Raw genomic sequence first — 6,191 nt, forward strand, 5'->3', positions numbered from 1 at the left:
TTCTTCAACTTATTATGATGGGTAAAATCGAAGGACGCAGAGGAATTGGTAGAAAGCAGGCCTCTTGGTTGAAGAATATCCGGGAGTGGACAGGAATAAAGAAAGCAGAACACCTATTTAGAATAGCTCGAGACAGAGACAGTTTCGCCATGTTAATCGCCAACGTCAAGGGGACTTGATAGGGCACGTTAAGAAGAAGAAGGTTAAAATGCAGAAAGCAATTTTTAGAGTAGGATAATTGGATAGCGCGGTAGCTTTAGGTACGTACTTATCTATTATATAAACAAAATTTAATTTGTGCTTTCTAGTTTAAAATGTATTGTATAAGCTTATTTATCATTTTTACATCAACAATATTTTCTTTCATAAATCGTAGATTACAGTTTAATGAGGTAATAATGAATAAAATTGTAACTGACGAGCACATCGTTAACAAGATATGTTTTTCCAACAAATCAATATTTACACTGTGTAGGAATGGAAATGGCCAAAATGTAAAATATTGGAGTGAGGTCCGTACTCAAAGACCACAAAAATTAACTGTATGGTCCGATATAGTGGATATTCATGTAATTGGGCGGTACTTAGAAATTAAATTGTTCCTGCCCTCAAAAACATGTTTGAACCAGCTTTAACGAGATATGGTTTCATCAAGATGGATCTCCAGCTTATTTTGATGTAAATGTTCGGATATATTTAGATCAGATTTTTCCCCAATGATGAATTTGTAGATTTAGTAGAAATAATCTATTAGTAGTAGTAGTAATCTATTGATTGATACCACACACGACCCCCCACGTAGAGGGTTAAGGGTAACTTTAAAATTTTAAATAAGGAGCCGGCGATATTTCGCGAAATGAACATCAGATAAAAAAACTAAAAAATACGTGTTCAATTTATTTTAAAAATCTATCGAAAGATGCGAATGATTTGTCTCTCCCAAGCCAAACTTTTAGGTGATGTTTTGCGTTGACTTTTGTCCAAATTTAGCGTTAAGGGGAAATGCGCAAAATATCGCCTGTTAAAATTTTCAATGTGTTTTAAATGTATTAATTTTTTTTCGAATCCTGAGAAAACTAATAAGTTTTTGAAAAATTGAAACGCAGAACGAAAAATTACGTTATCACCGAGGACCGAAAGTCCCTTAGAATAAATAAAAAGTTTTTTTAAATGAACTATTTGCAATTAAAAATCACACTAAATTTTCTCTTTTATTTTCACCCCTGTAACTTATTAAAATAAACATTATAGAAGTTTTCAGGGACTTTCGGCCCTCGGTAATAACGGAATATTTCATTCTGCGCTTAAATTTTTCAAAAATACTTATTAGTTTTCTCAGGATTCGAAAAAAATGAATACGTTTAAAACACATTTAACATTTTGATATGCGACATTTTGCGCCTTTCCCCTTAAAGTCTTATATAATTATTATTGTTTTGTATTTCTTTGTTATTTTTAGCACTTCTTCTATTTGATGGTAGAATTCTTCAATTTTTTACTCATCTGCATTAGCAGTGAGAGAATAAACTTGGATGATATCCATATTTACAGGTTTGGCATTCAGTGCCTAACTTTATACAGTGCCAGTCAAAAGTCCGGTTCCCCCTCGTATCTTGTGAACGGTTATAAGTACTTATAATAGTGAAATTTAGAGGGAGGAAATAAACATACGTATGCTTCTCAACTAGTCACAACAGGTGACGTAATAGTGACAGATGACGTAACAGCGGCACTGTGACCGATAATTTTAAATGGAACATATTGGCAAGTGATACCTTGTTTTGAAAGGTATTGAAAATACCTCTTCAACCGTACTAGTTTTATTTAAGTTTAAGCTTATTTTGATGAATAATTTAAATATAAATGTAGGATTGTAAATAGTTTACCTTATATTTTAAATTTCCCTGTATATCATTTTTCCTTGATTATTAGTAGAAATACGAAACGAACGGCCATCCCTTAGGGCAGCTGTGTGGGCGTATCTAATCGTTGTGTTTATTTTCGATCGTTAAAGATCAACAAGTAGTGAAGCAGCTAGCTTGACTAATCTTTGTGGTTTTGGGTTATTGGAAGATGTCGGTATATGCTTTGAACCAATTTTAATTGGGTTGTTTCACAGGAAAAAGGAGATTAGCCTAAGAAGGTTTGTTTTAGCGTAGGGAAAGAGAACGAATACATTCAGTCGATTATAACATCACAGCGACGACAAACGCGCTCTTAGGGATAATACTTAGAAAAGACGAATTAAGACGGGTATTATATTTATTAGACGCAAATTATCTATAAATACATTTCGTTTTTGTAAGAATAAGAACACGTAAGATTTTGGTCGCAATTACACACTTTTACACTTTTACATTTCGTCAATTTAATAGTATCAATAATTTAGCTATCTATTTTATGAATTAAAACTGTTAAACATAAAACGGACTTTTATTACGATTGTCTTTAAAGAGAACCTACATAAATTTACTTTCAAACTTCCGCCTTTGGATAGTTGTCAAAAGGTTGACGTTTTTCAATCCTCTAATTATTTTTACGTCAACGCCAACTTTTTTGACAAATAACCAGAGGTAGACGTTTGAATATTTATCAATTGCTAAAGCTACAAACTTTTGTTTGGGTTTAAGCCAATTCTGACGAATAAATTAAATAAATACTAAAATTCTAAATAGTTTGTTATTTATTTCATATAAATTAGGGTAGAGAACCTGGTATATTTGCTATTATTTACCAAAACGCTATTGACACATTTCTTTCTTCATTTGCTGTAGTAAAGTGCATGGAACATGTAAAAATAGAAATAGTGTTTTCCGATTGATAAAAACTCAAACTAATATTGTACCAAAAAATATGTATCAAATTTTAGTTCTAACCCCTCTGTGGCTCAGTAGTAAGAGCGCCTACCTTTGGATAGATAGGTCCGAATGGTCGTGAGTTCGAATCTCACCAGGGTCAGGAATTTTTCGTTTATTATAAATTATTAAATGAAAATAGTTTCTGTCCTTGTGGGATCGATACTCACCGGAGGGACCGCAGACGTTCGGATGCAATTGGCGTCTATTTGCAAAGACAATGAGGTCGACTTTGCAAAGTAACAAGACGCTTACTCAACGCACACACTACACATGACGTTAGGTACCTAGCTGCAAAAATTTACCGTATCTACCATGCCAATGGCCATTAGTTATCGAGGCATTACCTAAATAAATAATAAATAAATTTTAATTCTATTCTTACACAAAATTTATGTATAATAACCCAAATAAAGTAAATGTGTCAAAAATATACCTAGATTAGTTTTTTAAGTATACATTCATTAACTTACAACTTCCGGTTGTCCCAATTTTCAAACAAGGAGATTTTAATTTATTATTCATTCGTTTGTAGAAGTTGGCGCGTTAATCTTGTTCAACTTTGAAACTTCCTGTAATTTTAGAGGCACGCGGAATAAAATATGATTTAGAAAAATTGAAGTGAACACGCATATATGTTGGAGAATATTAACCCTCCCTCAAGTCCATTACCACGGTCTCTTTAGGGTCAAACAGAAAAGGGAACCAACATAATACTTCTTCTTAATATACAATAATGCGTACCTGCTTATTATATAAAACACCACAGGAATTCCAAAAGTTTTCCTAGAAAATTTGAAAATAAAATTAGAGCATTTGCTATACCATATTACTTTAGAAAATGCTTGTGCAACGTTAGAGTCTCGTATGAGGCAAAGTGTGTATGGCAACATTGGTGAAATTAATTAAATATGACGTATATATGGGATTAGACAAACAAAAAATGAAGCAAATACGAGGCTCCAAGGACGAAAAACGAGACAAATAGGGAAAGAGTATGGGCAGCTTGCTGGGACGAGACGAAAAACAAATACTATAAATACTGAAAAGAAAGAAGAAAAAGTATATTTAAAACCATCTGAAAGAACTAGAGAAGTATAACATACAAATGGAATCCTAGACTATCAACCTTGAGAAACAGAACAGGAGAACTCCTTGGTGATCAGGATCAGATACTAGAGAAATGGGCAGAAAATTTTAAGGGTAGACTAAAATAGAAGAAGTGAAATGAGGTTGCAAGAAGCAGAAATATATCTTGAAGGCCGGTGGCGCCCAAAATCCCGGCAGCCAAAATCCCGACAGCCAAAATCCCGACGGCCAAAACAAAGACACGCCAGAATCCCGACACGCCAGAATCCCGACAGGCCAGAATCCCGACAGGCCAAAATCCCGACATGCAACAATCCTCCCATAAGTAAAAATTCCGACCACTACATTTTGAATATTTATTGTTTCCTTTTCAAATGCAATACCAAATCATATTATAGAGTATTGAAATTGAAAAATTATTACTTACTAATAAGTTCGGGTACTAATTATTATTATGTATTTTAAAAGAAAAAATTATTTAAACACTTCATTTTATAATATAAAAGCTATACTTACTGAAATGGAAGGTTGTAGATGACATGATAATATCTATTATATGAAAGTAAACTTGAATTCAGGATTTGATTATAAATATTATACATATTATTGGACTATGTACTGGGAAAAAAATTATTTAATTCATATACCCATGTTAGGAATTTTATTTAGAAAATTAGTTCATATTAAATGGTAAATACTTTTGTTTAGTAACAAAAAATAAAAAACAGATGGCCATAAACAAAAAACAAGAAATGAATGTAATAGGGAACTTGCACATTTTTTTTATCAACGAAAATATTTCGTTTATAAATTCGCAAAAGTGTGTGTGTTATTGCGTTGCCGCTCCTGCAATACTCAGATCAGATTTATCGATGGATTCTTATGTAGTTCTTTCTTTTGAATCCAAATCTGAAAACGGCATTTCGATATTTCTAACCGTCTTCGAGATAATCGACCTCAAAATGTAAAATGTGACGTCAAAATCGTATTATTTTGTGCCGACACACTACACGTCCAGCTGAAATCGTTGCTATTAAGTAGGCTAGTTTTTTAATCTCGATTTGTTAAGCAAAGCATAGGTTATTTACATTTGAGTTTGACACTTCGTGAATGTCAAACTAAATTTGAAATTAAGTATTAATAAAACATCAATGACATTTAATAGTGAATTTAATTATTATATAAAATAATAAGATGTTCAAAAATACAATTTAAGTATATTTTAAAAGCAATAATTTATTAACAGCTTTAACCTTTAACTACCCGCGCATCAAGTTATAACATAACTACACGCGTGGCGTACTTAATACGCCACAAGAAAATACACTTAAAAACAGCAGATTTGTTTATATTTTTTGACAAAAAACACTTAGCTGTTTGTTATAAGCCTTATTCAGCATCAGTGAATACTTGGAGTTCCTTCTCAGTAAGCCAATTGGGATTTATAACTGAAATCATGGAATAACTGGATTTCATGATAAATAAAATTACTAATAAAAAATTTTTTGAAACGTGATTTTTTACAGGAGAAAAAGTATTGTTTATAAAGAAAAATATATTTTGTGTCATAATGACTAAAAACAATTTAAATAGGAACTTATATTACTACATATACTAATATAATCGTGGCGTATATTGTCCACCACCGGAAACAACGAATACTAAACTGTAAATTACGATCTTCCCAGAACGCCGATTATAACGAAACTAAAACTAAATTGTAAAGCACATTCCAGTGATAGGTTAGAGAGATAAACAAGGTCAAAAATTAAATTTTTAAATATATTTGCAGTAGAATTCTTATATCTGGCGTACAAAATACGCCAGCGGGTGTAGTTAAATGTTAAAAAGGTTTATACGAGTATACGTCCTCCCCTTTATGATAAATGGACTGTTTCATTTGCTATGAAATTAAAATATAGTCGGTTCGCTAAACTCGACCCAACAACTGGCTAGTGATTTTAGTAGGTAATTTTTTTTGCGAATTTTTTTGGCAAAATTACTAATTATTTAGTAATTATTAACTAATTAGTAATCATTTTCTTTGCCCAATTGGCAAAACTATTGACTAAAATCACTAGCCAGTTGTGTCTGAGTTTAGCGAACCGACAGTATGTGAAATAATATTGTTTGGTATAAAAAATTATGGTCTGATATGTGCAATTACATCCTTCTAATGGAAAAAAATATTTGAAGATTTTTCTCAAATTATGGATACCAACAACATTTTCATTTATAACTCTTTTA

The sequence above is a fragment of the Diabrotica virgifera genome, chromosome 4, assembly GCF_917563875.1.
Source record: "Diabrotica virgifera virgifera chromosome 4, PGI_DIABVI_V3a".
NCBI classification, from domain to species: domain Eukaryota; kingdom Metazoa; phylum Arthropoda; class Insecta; order Coleoptera; family Chrysomelidae; genus Diabrotica; species Diabrotica virgifera.